Genomic DNA, 20,226 nt, shown 5'->3' on the forward strand with positions numbered 1-20,226 from the left:
TGATTGATTGATTGCTTCTGTGGACAGGTGTCTTTTATACAGGTAACAAGCTGAGATTAGGAGCACTCCCTTTAAGAGTGTGCTCCTAATCTCTGCTCGTTACCTTCATAAAAGACACCTGGGAGCCAGAAATCTTTCTGATTGAGAGGGGGTAAAATACTAATTTCCCTACTTAAAATGCAAATTAATTTATGACATTTTTGACATGTGTTTTCCTGGATTTTTTTGTTGTTATTCTGTCTCTCACTCTTCAAATAAATCTACCATTAAAATTATGGACTGATAATTTCTTTGTCAGTGGGCAAACGTACAAAATCAGCAGGGGATCAAATACTTTTTTCCCTCACTGTACCTTCTGTAACAGCTTTGTGGACGACAGAGGAGGTCATTTTGTGTGGTTCCGGCACTACACATATCTTACCCGGCCACAGTTTGTTCACTGTCAAGTGATGTAAAAAAAATAAAATAAAAAAAGAAATACATAAATATTGTTATCAGTACAGAGCTACTCATATTGCCCACTTTTACTGACGTCTTTTACTTTTACTTAACACATGCAACTTTACAAGTTGACTAAATAAAAAAGGATTTCACCATATTCATATAAGCTTCACTTTGAATGGGTCTGCCTGTTTGATACTGTCACGCTCGTCACAAACAGTGGATGAAACGGACCAAGGTGCAGCGTGATATGCGTACATCTCTTTAATAGTGTCCTAGCAACACGATACAAAATACAAAACAACAAAACGAAACGTGAAGTCCTCGGTCATGAACACAAACCAACACGGAACAAGATCCCACAAAACACAAGTGCAAAACAGGCTGCCTAAGTATGGTTCCCAATCAGAGACAACAAGCAACAGCTGATTCTCGTTGCCTCTGATTGAGAACCACCCCGGCCAACCTAGAAAACACATGAACTAGAAACTGAACATAGAACACAAAACATAGACCCTACACACCCTGGCTCAACATATAAGAGTCCCCAGAGCCAGGGTGTGACAGATACATTGTTCTAATGATCCCTCAGCAAACTGAGTCTGAATCATGCACATATGCTCTGATCTACCCTCACTGTGGATGCTCGAGACAAAGTGGTACAGTGGGGTAAAAAAGTATTTAGTCAGCCACCAATTGTGCAAGTTCTCCCACTTAAAAAGATGAGAGAGGCCTGTAATTTTCATCATAGGTACACGTCAACTATGACAGACAAAATGAGAAAAGAACATCCAGAAAATCACATTGTAGGATTTTAAATGATTTTATTTGCAAATTATGGTGGAAAATAAGTATTTGGTCACCTACAAACAAGCAAGAATTCTGGCTCTCACAGACCTGTAACTTCTTCTTTAAGAGGCTCCTCTGTCCTCCACTCGTTACCTGTATTAATGGCACCTGTTTGAACTTGTTATCAGTATAAAAGACACCTGTCGACAACCTCAAACAGTCACACTCCAAACTCCACTATGGCCAAGACCAAAGAACCAAATAAATGCTTCACAGAGCTCAAGTAACAGACACATCTCAACATCAACTGTTCAGAGGAGACTTCGTGAATCAGGCCTTCATGGTCGAATTGCTGCAAAGAAACCACTACTAAAGGACACCAATAAGAAAAAGAGACTTGCTTGGGCCAAGAAACACGAGCAATGGACATTAGACTGGTGGAAATCTGTCCTTTGATCTGATGAGTTCAAAATTGAGATTTTTGGTTCCAACTGCCGTGTCTTTGTGATACGCAGAGTAGGTGAACGGATGATCTCCGCATGTGTAGTTCTCACCATGAAGCATGGAGGAGGAGGTGTGATGGTGTGGGGGTGCTTTGCTGGTGACACTGTCTGTGACTTTTTTAGAATTCAAGTCACACTTAACCAGCATGGCTACCACAGCATTCTGCAGCGATACGCCATCCCATCTGGTTTGCGCTTTGTGGGACTATCATTTGTTTTTCAACAGGACAATGACCCAACACACCTCCAGGCTGTGTAAAGGCTATTTGACCAAGAAGGAGAGTGATGGAGTGCTGCATCAGATGACCTGGCCTCCACAATCACCCAACCTCAACTCAACTTTTGACTGGTACTGTACGTGTCTGTGAGTCTCACCTTTACACAGATGGGTCATTATGGGGTATTGTGTGTAGATTTATGTTGTTTAATATATATATATATATATATATATATATATATATATATATATATATATATATATATATATATATATATTAGAATAAGGCTGTAGTGTAACAAAATGTGGAAAAAGTCAAGGGGTCTGAATACTTTCCTAATGCACTGTATATAGTACATTATTCATCCTGACAACCTGTCCCTAAATTTAAAGCTTCTGGAAGCACTACCTAAGTGAGAAAATAAACACACTAGTACACCACAGAGTACATGTAATATCTGCATACGTTTAATGTAATTAATAGGCGTTACACAGGATTTAGCTAGTTTAAAAGAAGTGTATTTCAATGTAATTACTTACTACAATACCAACAAACATAAGATGAGCTTCTACTTTAGTCAACTTTATTGCAACATGTAAAAATGTCTTACAAAATAATAAGGATTTATATTGTTAATAAATTGATTAATTAGATTAAACAAAGATATAGGCCTACTCAATCACTTAGAAATGTCCTTGTTTTCTAAATAAAACCAATTTTTTGTACATTAAAATAACATCAAATTGATCAGAAATACAGTGTAGACATTGTTAATTTTGTAAATGGCTATTGTAGCTGGAAACGGCTGATTTCTAATGGAATATCTACATAGGTCCCATTATCAGCAAACATCAGTCCTGTGTTCCAATGGCACGTTGTGTTTGCTAATCCAAGTTTATCATTTTAAAAGGCTAATTGATCATTAGAAAACTCTTTTGCAATTATGTTAGCACAGCTGAAAACTGTTGTGCTGATTAAAGAAGCAATAAAACTGGCCTTCTTGAGACTAGTTGAGTATTTGGAGCATCAGCAATTGTGGGTTCGATTACAGGCTCAAAATGGCCAGAAACAAAGTACTTTCTTCTGAAACTCATCAGTCTATTCATGTTCTGTGAAATGAAGGCTATTCCATGCGAGAAATTGCCAAGAAACTGAAGATCTCGTACAACGCTGTGTACTACTCCCTGCCAGTTGAGGACCTGTGAGGAGCCTGTTTCTCAAACTAGACACTCTAATGTATTTGTCCTGTTGCTCAATTGTGCACCGGGGCCTTCCACTCCTCTTTCTATTCTGGTTAGAGCCAGTTGGCAAACACAACGTGCCATTGAAACACAGGACTGATGTTTGCTGATAATGGGCCTCTGTACGCCTATGTAGATATTCCATTAAAAATCAGCCGTTTCCAGCTACAATAGTCATTTACAACATTAACAATGTCTACACTGTATTTCTGATCAATTCTATGTTATTTTAATGGACAAAAAAATTGCTTTTCTTTCGAAAACATGGACATTTCTAAGTGACCCCAAACTTTTGAACGGTGGTGTAGGTACACAGGTCGAGAGTATTTTGAGTAATCAAAGTGACAGACAGTGACACATTCAATACCGCCTTGCACACTCTTGCCTGCATCTAGCTGATCTAGGGTGTAATCATTAGTCCAACAGTTGCAAACGAGAGTTTCTATTGGAGAAATTCAGGTATGTTTATCCCCGTTTCGTTTCGTTAGCTTCTGTTTAAGAAACGTTTTTCAACAGAATCGGTGCAATGAATATACCCCTGATCCATGAGCCTCCTAGGTTTTGTATTGAAGTCAATGTACCCAGAGGAGGACAGAAGCTAGCTGTCCTCCGGCTACACCATGATGCTACCCTACAGAATGCTTCTGAGACTACTGTAGACCTGCATTGCAAAACAGTGTGTTTTAATCAATTATTTGGTGACGTGAATATATTTAGTATAGTTTTATCTAAAACAAATTCACAATTTTTTTTTAAATGAAATTCACTGAGGAGGACGGTCCTCCCCTTCCTCTTCTGAGGAGCCTCCACTGGATGGGATGCTATTTAAAACTTTAACATTTCTAACAAGCATGGTAACAAGCATTCGTTGTTACACCTCTGTAATTACAGACTGCAATTACCACCAGTTACATGTTGTTATTACAGTGTTACTATGAATTATTACAATTAATTACACTTCTTGTTACAATTGAAGTGTTACCGAATTTCCTTTCTTTTTCAGCATCAGACCAACCTAATTCTCACTTGAAACATATTTTTTGTGTTTAATAGGCCAAATTACACATTATGTAAAAAAATAAAAAATAAAAAGACCCTAGAGTGAACTGTTCTTGCAATTTGTATTCTATGACATTTCAGATTTAGATATGATACGTTTTCACAAAGTACAGTTGCTTGGATGTAGTGAATTACTTTTTCAAAGTAGCTTTATTTAAATAAACTATATTTTTATTAAGGGTATCTTTAGTGTAGCTTAACTTCTTCCAGTGTCAAGTAATTGGTAGTTTGGTAAAGTATGATTTGGTAAACTATGATTTAAGAGTAGTAAATGACATGGGAGATTAATTCATTTCCCATACAGTCTTGGACCACCCTTGTTGGTTTTGTTCAGGAAAGGAGAATGTGTTTAAACTGGTTGACTGAGGGGTGGGTCCTTCACTACTTCCATTAATCAAGGATTATAGCAACTGTACTGACACACACACTTTGTCTGATGTTATGGCAAGCTATGCATTATAATATTTTTAACTGCAGCAATAGAGAGAAACAGTATGAGCTTGGGCATTTATACAATCTTTCATGGTCTCCTTAGGGGTATTGTAAAGAAGAAGGTTATGGTACTGTAACAGATTGGAGTATGGTTTCAGTACAGAAGACAATCGGGGTTAGTGTTGGGCATTTGAGACTGAAAAAAGGTACGAGTAAATGGGCAACTCATCAGGTAATTATAGACAAGATACCTGGCAATGCTTTACGTCAGTCAACATCCAGCTAACTGCCATAACTGTGCCCGCTATGCTTCACTGCAAAATCTGAAGAGGTCCTCCCTCTCCAGAAATGTTGCTGAATTGTGTAACTTTGTTTACTTTGACCACATCCAGTCTTACCCTCCCACATTTTCTGTTTGTAGCACCAACTTGGCATACTGTGGTATCTATATACAGTGAGGGAAAAAAGTATTTGATCCCCTGCTGATTTTGTACGTTTGCCCACTGACAAAGACATGATCAGTCTATAATTTTAATGGTAGGTTTATTTGAACAGTGAGACAGAATAACAACAACAAAATCCAGACAAACGCATGTAAAAAATGCTATAAATTGATTTGCATTTTAATGAGGGAAATAAGTATTTGACCCCCTCTCAATCAGAAAGATTTCTGGCTCCCAGGTGTCTTTTATACAGGTAACGAGCTGAGATTAGTAGCACACTCTTAAAGGGAGTGCTCCTAATCTCAGTTTGTTACCTGTATGAAAGACACCAGTCCACAGAAGCAATCAATAAATCAGATTCCAAACTCTCCACCATGGCCAAGACCAAAGAGCTCTCCAAGGATGTCAGGGACAAGATTGTAGACCTACACAAGGCTGGAATGGGCTACAAAACCATCGCCAAGCAGCTTGGTGAGAAGGTGACAACAGTTGGTGCGATTATTCGCAAATGGAAAAACACAAAATAACTGTCAATCTCCCTCGGTCTGGGGCTCACCTCGTGGAGTTGCAATGATCATGAGAACGGTGAGGAATCAGCCCAGAACTACACGGGAGGATCTCGTCAATGATCTCAAGGCAGCTGGGACCATAGTCACCAAGAAAACAATTGGTAACACACTACGCCGTGAAGGACTGAAATCCTGCAGCGCCCACAAGGTCCCCCTGCTCAAGAAAGCACATATACAGGCCCGTCAGAAGTTTGCCAATGAACATCTGAATGATTCAGAGGAGAACTGGGTGAAAGTGTTGTGGTCAGATGAGACCAAAATTGAGTTCTTTGGCATCAACTCAACTCAACGTGTTTGGAGGAGGAGGAATGCTGCCTATGACCCCAAGAACACCATCCCCACCGTCAAACATGGAGGTGGAAACATTATGCTTTGGAGGTGTTTTTCTGCTAAGGGGACATGACAACTTCACCGCATCAAAGGGACGATGGACGGGGCCATGTACCGTCAAATCTTGGGTGAGAACCTCCTTCCCTCAGCCAGGGCAAAATGGGTCGTGGATGGGTATTCCAGCATGACAATGACCCAAAACACATGGCCAAGGCAACAAAGTAGTGGCTCAAGAAGAAGCACATTAAGGTCCTGGAGTGGCCTAGCCAGTCTCCAGACCTTAATCCCATAGAAAATCTGTGGAGGGAGCTGAAGGTTTGAGTTGCCAAACATCAGCCTCGAAACCTTAATGACATGGAGAAGATCTGCAAAGAGGAGTGGGACAAAATCCCTCCTGAGATGTGTGCAAACCTAGTGGCCAACTACAACAAACGTCTGACCTCTGTGATTGCCAACAAGGGTTTTGCCACCAAGTACTAAGTCATGTTTTGCAGAGGGGTCAAATACTTATTCCCCTCATTAAATGCAAATCAATTCATAACATTTTTGACATGCGTTTTTCTGTTTTTTTGTTGTTGTTATTCTGTCTCTCACTGTTCAAATAAACCTACCATTAAAATGATAGACTGATCATGTCTTTGTCAGTGGGCAAACGTACAAAATCAGCAGGGGATCAAATACGTTTTTCCCTCACTGTACATTTGTTTTGTTATTGATTGCTTGAACACATTTCTATAGTTTTTTTCCCCCTAGTAATAAAACACTGTTTTTCTGCACATCTGACACCACAGCCTCCCCTCCATTACCTACCTCTGTGATGATTATTATTTTTACCTGTCAGGGACAGGATAGTAACAAGACACTGCAATGACTATCCTTGTGTTTGTGTATCAGATCACCACTGATAAGCCCTGTAATATGCAAATTATTCTCCACATACACCTTCAGTGGAACACATACTCACAGTCTGCTCTGACCTTTCCGTTAAACGTGTGTCGACAGACGATGTTATACCGGTTTGACAAAAGAGAGTGTGTAAATACAGTACAGTATAGTCATGTCTGTTGGATGTTGGATGTAGCAGTGTGATTTGATCAACCTAACAACAGGACTGCATACTAAAATGTTGTCCCAATCACTGCAATGAAAAGGGAGCCTTTATGATGCATGTGTAGCGTTGTAGTCATAGCCATTCTATGATCTGAATCTAATTTTTACACTTGTAAAAAAAAGTGTATTGCTTACTTACTTAGTTGTCTTCAATCTTCAGCCACTGGAGTTTGTCTTTGGCCACAGCTTGTGTGTCACACCCTGGTTCTGGGACTCATTATGTTGAGCCAGGGTGTGTTCATTCATTGGGTGTATTTCTATGTTGGTATTTCTGTTGTGTTCATTTCTATGTGTGACTGAGTGACTCCCAATCAGAGGCAACGAGTGTCAGCTGTTTGCTGGTTGTCTCTGATTGGGAGCCATATTTAACTGTCTGTGTTTCACTTTGGGTTTGTGGGTTTTTGTTCCGTGTCGGTATTGTTAACCGTGGACTTCACGAGTCGTGTTTTGTTAGTACTTTAATTAAATAAAGTCATGTTTGTTTCACACGCTGCGCCTTGGTCCGCTTCCTTAGACGATCGTGACAGAAAAACCCACCGTAAAAGGACCAAGCAGCGTGTCCAGGAGCAGGCAGACTGGACATGGGAGGAAGCGCCAGGAAAGGAGATGGAGAGGCTGGCGATGGCCCAGGTGGGCAAAGTGTGGTCCTGGGAGGACATGCTCGGGGGCAAGGGACCTTGGGGTAGGATCAAGGCCCTGGCGAGAGAGGAGCAGCGGCGTCAGCAGTGCCATCGTCGGACGGACGAGAGGCACCCCCAAGAATTTTTTAGGGGGGGGCACACGGCATGGGCGACTGGGCAGCAGGAGGCTGCCACAGGGCAAAATAGGAGACGAGGAGAGAAGGCCACCGGGTTACGGGAGCCATTGGCGAGAGGAGGGAAGGAAGTTGTAGAGGCACGGCGAGAGGAACTGAGGTGTATTGCCAGTCCAGTCAGGCCCGTTCCTGATCCCCGTTTAAGGCCAGTGGTGTGTGTTCCCAGTACGGTCCGGCCTGTTCCTGCTCCACGCACCAAGCCTACGGTGTGCGTCGCCAGCCCAGTCCGGCCTGTCCCTGCTCCACGCACCAAGCCTACGGTGTGCGTCGACAGCCCAGCCCGGCCTGTCCCTGCTCCACGCACCAAACCTACGGTGTGCGTCGCCAGCCCAGTCCGGCCTGTCCCTGCTCCACGCACCAAGCCTACGGTGTGCGTCGACAGCCCAGCCCGGCCTATCCCATCTCCACGCACCAAACCTACGGTGTGCGTCGCCAGCCCTGTCCGGCCTGTCCCTGCTCCACGCACCAAGCCTACGGTGTGCGTCGCCAGCCCTGTCCGGCCTGTCCCTGCTCCACGCACCAAGCATACGGTGTGCGTCGTCAGCCCAGCCCGGCCTGTCCCTGCTCCACGCACCAAGCCTACGGTGTGCGTCGCCAGCCCTATCCGGCCTGTCCCTGCTCCACGCACCAAGCCTACGGTGTGCGTCGTCAGCCCAGCCCGGCCTGTCCCTGCTCCACGCACCAAGCCTACGGGGTGCGTCGCCAGCCATGTCCGGCCTGTCCCTGCTCCACGCACCAAGCCTACGGTGTGCGTCGTCAGCCCAGCCCGGCCTGTCCCTGCTCCACGCACCAAGCCTACGGGGTGCGTCGTCAGCCCGGTCCGGCCTGTTCCTGCCACCCGCACCAAGTCTACGGTGCGCGTCGCCAGCCCGACCCGGCCTGTTCCTGCCACCCGCACCAAGTCTACGGTGCGCACGCCAGCCCGACCCGGCCTGTTCCTGCCACTGCGCACCAAACCTACGGTGCGCGTCGCCAGCCCGACCCGGCCTGTTCCTGCCACTCGCACCAAACCTACGGTGCGCGTCGCCAGCCCGACCCGGCCTGTTCCTGCCACTGCACCAAACCTACGGTGCGCGTCGCCAGCCCGGTCCGGCCTGTTCCTGCCACTCGCACTAAGCCAGGGGTGCGAGAAGTCAGCCTGGTAAGGCCCGTTCCTCCTCCACGCACCAAGCCAGGGGTGCGAGTCGACAGACTGGACCAGGGGCACTATGGGGGGGTTTATTGGAGGGTGGTGGTCAAGGCCGGAGCCAGAACCGCCGCCGAGGAGGTATGCCCGCCCAGCCCTCCCCTGTTTTGTTTAGTTGAGGCGCGGTCGCAGTCTGCGCCTTTAGGGGGGGGTACTGTCACACCCTGGTTCTGGGACTCATTATGTTGAGCCAGGGTGTGTTCATTCATTGGGTGTATTTCTATGTTGGTATTTCTGTTGTGTTCATTTCTATGTGTGACTGAGTGACTCCCAATCAGAGGCAACGAGTGTCAGCTGTTTGCTGGTTGTCTCTGATTGGGAGCCATATTTAACTGTCTGTGTTTCACTTTGGGTTTGTGGGTTTTTGTTCCGTGTCGGTATTGTTAACCGTGGACTTCACGAGTCGTGTTTTGTTAGTACTTTAATTAAATAAAGTCATGTTTGTTTCACACGCTGCGCCTTGGTCCGCTTCCTTAGACGATCGTGACATTGTGCCCTGTGAGACCTCTTCTAGCTCAGCCACCATTGTTTTTGGCCTGATTTCCTGTTGGTGTCCATCTGAGAGCAACTTTGGGGATCCTTTGTGGTGGCATCTTCAGCTCAATGGAACCTGCAGTGTATAAAAAAGTGTATAGTTGTGTAAAATATTTTTTTGCATCATATTTATGTCCTCATAAATGGACAGCACCTGTCTTGTCTTCTCAATCACATATCATACCATCATATCCTCACCCTCCCTATCCCCCACATGCATAATCATATCACAATGGCTAAAATCAAAATAGTGTAACCCTCTGGGTTCCAGGAAGTTCCTCTGTCATAACCTGTCTGTTTTCTATTCTGATAATGACTCACAGTGGCTATCTTTCTTGGTATTTGTTAATCAGATTGATGCTTCCTGTATGATGGGAATGGGTGTGGGTGGAGAGAGGTATTACAAATTCACCTCGGAAAGTATCAGACAACTTCTCTGTATTGGCTCATATGGCTTTCATCAGACTACATTAGCAACGGTCATCAAAGATACTCCAAACTTTTAGAATTGTTATAATTCATCCGATATTGACTGAATTATAGCACATAAAACATTTGACTGATATAGACAAATAATTAAGAGAGATTCAGGTATTCAATTTCTTGTCAAATGTGTCTTCTTAGAATGCACTCATATACCACTGAACAAAAATATAAACGCAACATGCAACAATTTCAAAGATTTTACTGAGTTACAGTTCATATAAGGAAATCAGTCAATTGAAATAAATTCATTAGGCCATAATCTATGGATTTCACATGACTTGGAATACAGATATTAATCTGCTGGTCACAGATACCTTATAAAAGGTAGGGGTGTGGATCAGAAAACCAGTCATTATCGGGTGTGACCACCATTTGCCTCATGCAGCGCGACACGTCTCCTTCGCAAAGTGTTGATCAGGCTGTGGAATGTTGTCCCACTCCTCTTCAATGGCTGTGCGAAGTTGCTGGATATTGGCGGGAACTGGAACACGCTGTTGTACATGTCGATCCAGAGCATCCCAAACACGCTCAATGGGTGACATATCTGGTGAGTATGCAGGCCATGGAAGAACTGTGACAATTTCAGCTTCCAGGAATTACTGTATGTACAGATCCTTGCTGCATGGGCCATGCATTATCATACTGAAACATGAGGCGATGGCGACGGATGAATGGCACGACAATGGGCCTCAGTATCTCGTCATGGTATCTCTGTGCATTCATATTGCCGTTGATAAATTGCAATTGTGTTCGCTGTCTGTAACTTATGCCTGCCATTACCATAACCCCACCGCCACCATGGGGCACTCTGTTCACAGCGTTGACATCAGCAAACTGCTGGCCCACACGAAGCCATATACGCTGTCTGCAATCTGCCCAGTACAGTTGAAACCGGGATTCATCCGTGAAGAGCACACTTCTCCAGCATGCCAGTGGCCATCGAATGTCAGCCTTTGCCCACTGAAGTCAGTTACGACGCTGAACTTCAGTCAGGTCAAGACCCTGGTGAGGACGACGAGCATGGAAATGAGCTTCCCTGAGACAGTTTCTGACATTTTGTCCAGAAATTCTACAGTTGTGCAAAACCACAGTTTCATCAGCTGTCCGGGTGGCTGGTCTCAGACAATCGCGTAGGTGAAGAAGCCGGATGTGGCGTGGTTAGACGTGGTCTGTGGATGTGAGGCCGGTTGGACGTACTGCCAAATTCTCTAAAATGGCGTTGGTAGAGAACATTCAATTCTCTGGCAACAGCTCTGGTGGACATTCCTGCAGTCAGCATGCCAATTGCACTCTCCCTCAAAACTTGACACATCTGTGGCGTTGTGTTGTGTGACAAAACTGCACATTTTAGAGTGGCCTTTTATTGTCCCCAGCACAAGGTTCACCTGTGTAATGATCATGATGTTTAATCAGTTTCTTGATATGCCATACCTGTCAGGTGGATCTTGGCAAAGGAGAAATGCTCACTAACAGGGATGTTAACAAATTTGCGCAGAACATTTTAGAGGAATATGCTTTTTGTGATTTATACCCTTTGTTAAACCTGTGTTAGGGTATAACTAGGCCCTGAAAGAAAGGCCTTAGTATATGTAATGTCATAAATCATACAATTTTAAATGCAAATAAGGCTGATGGAACTGTTCATAGAGGGTTCTAGGAAGAACCCTCCAAAGATAAAAGGGTTCCCGTTAGAGCCATTCATTAACGGTTCTAAGAAGAACCTTTAGATGATAAAATGGTTATTGGTAGAACCCGTCATAGATGGTTCTAGATAGAACCCTCTGCAAATGGTTCTACCCAGAACAAAAAAGTGTTCCGCTATGGTGACAAACCGAAGAACCCTGTATGGTTCTACTTAGCTTCTTTTTTTTCTAAGAGTGTACCAGTGCACCAAGTCTGGAACCAATAGGACCCTGAACAGATTTTACCCACAAGCCAAAAGGCTGCTAAACAAGACTGCTAAATAGCTAATCAAATAGCTACCTGCTGCTGCTACTGTCTGTTATCTATCCTGTTGCCTAGTCACTTTAACCCTACATGTACAGTACCTTCAGAAACTATTGACACCCTTTGACTTTTTACACATTTTGTTGCGTTACAGCCTGAATTTAAAATAGATTAAATTTAGATTTTTTGTCACTGGCCCAATAATGTCAATGTGGAATTGTCACGCCTACTCCCGGTCTCCTGCTTCGGCACTCGACGTCACCGGTCTACTAACCACCGGTCCTGGCCACCCACATTGCGCACACCTGGCAACCATCATTGCGCACACCTGCTCCCCATCGTTACGCACACCTGGACTTCATCATCACCCTGATTACTCTCCCTTTATTTAGCCCTCAGTAGCCTCAGTCTTCAGGCAGTATTAGTTTTGTTTACGTTCATTACACTACTCCTGTTTTGTTTATCTTCATGTTTCTTATTATTAAACTCACCTTCTGCACCTGCTTCCTGACTCCCTGCGTATTCATTACAGAATACTGCCTCTCAAGATATGGAAGCAGCAGAAGTTAAGGATATCTCCCAGATGGTCGACGAATAGAAACACCTACTCCGTCAACACCACGACTAGCTGGCTCAACTGGTTACGGTAATAGATGAGGTCCTCCGCGTTCTCCACCCCCTCGACAACACCCGAGAGGATTCATCTCCATCTAGAGGAGGATCCTCTACCATGAGTCATCCCAGCGAGCCAGTCCCCCATCCCATCCAGCAGTCCACCCAGGTCAGCGATGCCCTATTGTCCCTCCCGGACAAATATGACGTGACTCCATCGAAATGCTGTAGCTTCCTACTCCAGTGCTCTCTCTATTTCACCCATCAGACAGGAGCCCCCACCACCGAGAGGTCCAAGGTTGCCACGGTCATTTCCCTGCTGACCAGACAGGCTTTGGAGTGGGCTACGGCCGTCTGGGAGAGAGGAGAGGAAGAACTGGGTTCCTATGAGAGGTACATGGCTCTGTTTAGGGCGGTCTTCGATCATCTACCTGAGGGCAGAGAGGGAGGTGAGCAACTATTCCAACTCTGGCAGGGTGCCCAGACCGCTGCGGGGTACGCCCTCACCTTCCGGACTGTGGCAGCCTCCAACGGATGGAATGAGCCAGCACTCTGCACCTTATTCCGAAGAGAACTGCACGAAGAGGTCCAGATGGAGTTGGCGTGGCAGGACGACAACCTTTCCTTGGACACACTCATAGTGATGGGCATCCGTCTGGATAACCTTCTTCGAGAGCGCCGGCACCCCCCTCTTCTCTCGCCTTCCTCCTTTTGCCATCCTAAAACAGAGCCTGAACCCATGGAGGTAGGTGCTCGCCGGAGACAGCTGGGGCTCTGTTCTTATTGTGGTCAGGCGGGCCACCAACTTCAGCGGTGTCCGGTGAGTTCCAACCCGGAGTCCACGAGGCCAGAGGGGCGGCCCCGTGATCATCCGTCTTCCATGGTAGGCGTAAGTATTCCATCATCATCACTTTCCGCCAAACCCTTTCTGGTTTCCCTTTCACTGTCTGGCTGTCCCTCGTGTTGTCTCTATAACTCTAGTGGACTCCGGCACCGCAGGGAATTTCATCGATCAGGCCCTAGCCTCCTCCCTAAACATCACCTCATACCCGCTCTCCTCTCCTTTTCCGATCCAAGCACTGGATAGTAGACCATTGGGATCCGGCACAATAACGCACATCACAGCACCACTCACCCTCACAGTGGAACCCATGCGTCAAGAAAGCCTTCCCTTCCTCATCATCATTGCACCAGGACACAAAGTCATCCTCGGCCTCCTTTGGCTCCAACGTCATGACCCCATCATCTCATGGTTGAGGATGAAAATCACAGACTGGGCATCTGAATGGCGGAGGACCTGCTTTCCCTTCCCCTGTGGTTCTACGTCGGTTGAGAGTCCTGTGGTTGCCCTCCAGCCCAACATCCCGGAGGTATACCAGGATCTCCGGGAAGTTTTCTCCAAGACCCGCGCCACCTGTCTCATTCCTCATTGCCCCTGGGACTGTGCCATCGACTTGCTTGTAGGCTCTGAACCTCCGTGCAGCCGCATCTACCCTCTGTCGGTTGCTGAAACCAAGGCTATGGAGGAGTACATCCAGGAGGCTCTCCAACAGGGTTTAATCCGCACGTCCACCTCCCCTGTGTCGGCAGACTTCTTCTTCGTGGTCTACGCCCATGCATTGATTACAGAGGCCTCAATTCCCTCACCCCCAAGTACCGCAGAGCGGCCGCGATCTAACCGCTCCACGGGGCCCGTTTTTTTTACCAACTTGGACCAGCGGAGTGCCTACAATCTGATCTGCATTCGGGAGAGGGATGAATGGAAAACTGCACACAGCACGATGTCTGGCCACTACGAGTACTTGGTGATGCCTTATGGATTAGCCAATGCTTCGTCGGTGTTCCAACTTTTCGTTAACGAGTTGTTCCGGGACATGTTACAGGAGGGAGTTGCAGTTCCGGAGCGACCCACTAGGTGTCATACTCCGACAACCTTAGGCACCTCCTCACTCACAGTAGGGACTAATTACATCATCCTATTTGTGTCACCTGTGTCTATCGGTTCACCTGTGTATTTATGCCCTCACTTCCCTGTGTTCCCTTGCTCAGTTTTCTCTGTGAGAGTGCAAGTAAGTGTGAAAATCTCTGTATCGGTGGAGAAAGGTTGGCGCACCTTTCCTGGACCGTTACTTAAGTGTAACCTGGTAGGAAGGACGCACCCGGTCTCACACCAAGGGAAGAAGAGTGAATGGTGTGTGAATGCTCATAGGGGTAGAAACACACATATAATTGAGTGATTTAAAGCTAAGAAAAACACTAGCAAGGGAAAGATTCATGAGGTGTTCCACACAAAAGAAAAGTGGACATCAGGAGATATTATATTAGTATCATATAAAGAGATTGTCAAATGACCATTAATAATAAATAAGTTCTGACCAAACAATAATTAAAAAAGCACGAAGAAGTTTAACAGCAAAAGCGAATACTAATATAAAAATAATTAAGAAGGAGAAATAAATAAATAGGACGAATACTAAAATAGATTAAAAAGAAGTAAAAAAATACAGGCCATAAATATGAATAAAACGGCGGTAGAAATACTGAGTGCTAGGTATCCCTTAGGCAAGGGAGAAATAGCGAAAACATCTGAAAAATGGGAGAAACGGACCAGAAAAATGGCCACCAAATGGCCAGAAGGAGGAACATTTGATGTCACGGTATGTGAGGAAATGGAAACACTGATAAAGAACCATAAAGCAAAAGACACAGGAAAGAAGAGAAGCGCCAAAAAAGAAAGAGAAAAAGAAGTACTCAACATGTTCAAAATGGAAGGAGAAGGATTGCTAAAGAACATGCGAGAAGCCAGAAACATGTTGAGAAAAGATGATGAGAAAACAAACAAAAAGAAAGCAGATTGGTCTGTGGGACCTCCACCATATGTTGGTGGACAATATCCCCAGGTGTCCGGAGTAGTATCAATAAAAGGAGAAATAGAAATGGAAGAAGAAAGACCTTTGTTTACATCCTCCCAAAGGATGGAAAAAGACTCAAAGAAAACAGATGGAATCAAGCGAAGGGCAGAAATCAAGCCAAACAGATTGGACTGCTATGGAGAGCTGAGGGAATCATTGGGAAGAATGAAAATGACGAAGAGAGATGATGGAGAACTCTCAGATGAAGAAATGGCAGATATTGAAGCAACAAACGAACTAATAGAGAAAAAATGGACAGGATGAGGAGAATATTGAGAGAAAATGAAGAAATAGAGGGGGAGCAGAGTGAGGTAAGACAGGGGACAGGCAGAGAGCTAGAGGAGGAAGAAGGAGCAGCAGCTGAAATATGGGGAGATTGCAATCAAGGCGTAAGGGAAGAAAGATTGCGGAATAGGAGAACATTGAGAAGACCTGAAAAATACAAGGGACAATATCAAATTCTAATAAAAGGTACCCAGGCTCACTATGTTCCGTCTGCCAGATTTGCATGATGGGGCAGGAAAATGGATAAGGATTTTTGAGGAACAAACCATGGGGAAACTGCTGGCTGTGGGGGATCTGAAGGCACTGTTGGCAAGGGTGGTTGGAAAGGCAAAAATTGAGGATATACTGGGGAACAGTGACCTGAGGAGAGAAGTGAGTGACCCACAAGGAGATGGGATGGACTTTGATTCACACCGCCCTGAAGTCTGGCAAGCATTACGACTGGAATACCCGGCGAGAATTGACCCCAAGTCACTGAAAGGGGGGACACTGGGAGAAACTGAGAATCCAGCTGCCTATCTACATGAACAGATGAAACGATGGAGACTGGAAACAGAACGAGATCCAGAAGGGGACCCACTGATGACAACTCTATTCCGAAACTCAATAATAGAGGCCATGCCCCAATCAGGTGAGAAGCAGGCTGGAGGATGTGGTGGGACTAACCTCAAAGACACACAAAGAATTCTGTGAACATGTGATACATGCAGTAGAAAAACACAGAAAGGATGAACAGAGACTTATGGAGCAGGGGAGAGACATTCAGAGGAAACTGACTCAACTCCAATTGGAAGAACTGACAAACAGAGGGAAGAAGAAAATCCAGGCCCCAGTAACAGCACCTGCGAATGAAACAGGAATGATGGCTGCAGTCACTCCAGGAGGGCCATATCTGCTTCCCGCGCCACAGGCCCAAGTACAACCCACAGCACCAGTAGTGAATGTGTATGCACAACAACCCCGGCAATGGAATAATAACAATAAACAGCAAAAATCTCAGCAAAATAATCAGAAAGGAGGAAATCGGGGCCCACAAGGGCCACCTGGAATTTGCTGGGGATGCCAGCAGCCAGGGCATACCAGACGAAACTGCCCCACAAACCCCTGGAAACAACAGGGGAACAAAAACCAAAATAATTGGAAGCAAGCAGACGGCTGGCAACCAAAGCAACCTGACGGCTGGCAACAAAATCAGCAACAAATCCAAGGTCCTGTGAATCCATGGGCAGGGCCCAATCAGGGGTACTAGGGGTGCCCAGAGAATCCTACCAGGGAGGGTCAGTTTCCAGTACAAACTACACGAGCTGATCGAGAACCTATGCTGCAGGTTCAAATAGAGAACAGAGGCACACTCATGATGGTTGACACTGGAGCCACTTACACCTGTGTAAGTCCAAATTATGCCTCTCACCTCCCCATGTCTGGCAAATATGCCAAAACTGTAGGATTCTCGGGACAAACGCAGTTAATTCCAATGACAGCTCCAGTTCGCCTGACAGCGGAAGACAAATCCGCAACCCTCCCTATACTTGTATCAGAGCACACCCCTGTCAATCTATTGGGAAGAGATGCCCTATCCAAAATGGGTATACAAATTCGATGTTCCTCCGAAGGGGTAATCATAGACAGGGCAGGGTTAAACTTACAAATGGTAATGAAACAGGATACAGCAAATGTCTATTGGTTAGGGGATATTGAGACAGAAGTAGATAGGGTAGTCAAGAAATGGGATAGGTTTATTCAGGCTCAGATACCAGAAGCAGAAAGAGGAAAGTCTGAATATCACTGCACCATGCAATATGATCCCTATCGTGATGATCTTTTAGAGCAACTGTGGCTGTTAAATACAAATGGGAAATCAGTACCTATAATGTCTCAGTACATACAGTGGGGGAAAAAAGTATTTAGTCAGCCACCAATTGTGCAAGTTCTCCCACTTAAAAAGATGAGAGAGGCCTGTAATTTTCATCATATGTACACGTCAACTATGACAGACAATATGATAATTTTTTTCCAGAAAATCACATTGTAGGATTTTTAATGAATTTATTTGCAAATGATGGTGGAAAATAAGTATTTGGTCAATAACAAACGTTTCTCAATACAAGGTTTTCACACACTGTTGCTGGTATTTTGGCCCATTCCTCCATGCAGATCTCCTCTAGAGCAGTGATGTTTTGGGGCTGTCGCTGGGCAACACAGACTTTCAACTCCCTCCAAAGATTTTCTATGGGATTGAGATCTGGAGACTGGCTAGGCCACTCCAGGACCTTGAAATGCTTCTTACGAAGCCACTCCTTCGTTGCCCGGGCGGTGTGTTTGGGATCATTGTCATGCTGAAAGACCCAGCCACGTTTCATCTTCAATGCCCTTGCTGATGGAAGGAGGTTTTCACTCAAAATCTCATGATACATGGCCCCATTCATTCTTTCCTTTACACGGATCAGTCGTCCTGGTCCCTTTGCAGAAAAACAGCCCCAAAGCATGATGTTTCCACCCCCATGCTTCACAGTAGGTATGGTGTTCTTTGGATGCAACTCAGCATTCTTTGTCCTCCAAACACGACAAGTTGAGTTTTTACCAAAAAGTTCTTTTTTGGTTTCATCTGACTATATGACATTCTCCCAATCCTCTTCTGGATCATCCAAATGCACTCTAGCAAATTTCAGACGGGCCTGGACATGTACTGGCTTAAGCAGGGGGACACGTCTGGCACTGCAGGATTTGAGTCCCTGGCAGCGTAGTGTGTTACTGATGGTAGGCTTTGTTACTTTGGTCCCAGCTCTCTGCAGGTCATTCACTAGGTCCCCCCGTGTGGTTCTGGGATTTTTGCTCACCGTTCTTGTGATCATTTTGACCCCACGGGGTGAGATCTTGCGTGGAGCCCCAGATCGAGGGGAGATTATCAGTGGTCTTGTATGTCTTCCATTTCCTAATAATTGCTCCCACAGTTGATTTCTTCAAACCAAGCTGCTAACCTATTGCAGATTCAGTCTTCCCAGCCTGGTGCAGGTCTACAATTTTGTTTCTGGTGTCCTTTGATAGCTCTTTGGTCTTGGCCATAGTGGAGTTTGGAGTGTGACTGTTTGAGGTTGTGGACAGGTGTCTTTTATACTGATAACAAGTTCAAACAGGTGCCATTAATACAGGTAACGAGTGGAGGACAGAGGAGCCTCTTAAAGAAGAAGTTACAGGTCAGTGAGAGCCAGAAATCTTGCTTGTTTGTAGGTGACCAAATACTTATTTTCATCCATAATTTGCAAATAAATTCATTAAAAATCCTACAATGTGATTTTCTGGAAGTTTTTTCTCAATTTGTCTGTCATAGTTGATGTGTACCTATGATGAAAATTACAGGCATCTCTCATCTTTTTAAGTGGGAGAACTTGCACCATTGGTGACTGACTAAATACTTTTTCCCCCCACTGTAATTATAGGAAAACAAGGAGCAGCAATGGAGGTGACGGACATGGATGGCTCAGACTTTGTGGCAAAATGGTACAATGTTTCTGAAGCTGCCCCACACATTACCTTGCTGGTAAACAAGGGAATGGAGGCCAAGGATTTGGGACCCATGATGAAGCGAGCAAAAACAATTCAATGGAACAAGACAGAAAATCCACTGATTTATCACTCAAAAGATAAAGCCTTAATCAAGATACACCATACTACAATAATGACTGGGGACCCAAGGGAAGTGGAAGTTACATCCCAACAGCTAACACAGCTAGGGGAAGCAACATAATTTGAGGACCAGCAAAAACAGGAAATGGAGAAAAACATACCTCATGAGGTATGGTCACAACATGATACAGATGTTGGATTGGTAAAATCAGCAAGTCCTGTGTTTGTCAAAACAAAGCCAGATGTTAAGCCCCCTTGGAGGGCTCAATACCATATGAAACCTGAAGCAGAAATATGCATATGACAAAGCGTCCACAATTACTATGGGATACCCGGTAACAATACATACACACCATAAAATAGTGGAACTAATAGAACAAGGAAAGTTTGTCCTTACCAATGCTAGAACTTTAGAATACATGACTCTATTGACCTATCCAGATGTTTCCATTAAACGATGCAGTACTGTAAACCCAGCTGAAAGAATCCCCTTGGAGTTTGAGGGGCAAGCACATGACTGTGTAGCAGATTCATTGACATTTACTCGACTAAGGCCAGACTTAGAGTCAACCCCGTTTTCCAGCCTGGGGGAAGAGTGCATAGAAGAGTATTTTGTTGATGGATCCTGTTATAAAGATCATGTGGGAAATCATGCAGGCTATGCAGTAGTGCAAAAACAAGGAGAATATTT

Source organism: Coregonus clupeaformis, chromosome 24 (assembly GCF_020615455.1).
Source record: "Coregonus clupeaformis isolate EN_2021a chromosome 24, ASM2061545v1, whole genome shotgun sequence".
Classification (NCBI taxonomy): Eukaryota; Metazoa; Chordata; class Actinopteri; order Salmoniformes; family Salmonidae; genus Coregonus; species Coregonus clupeaformis.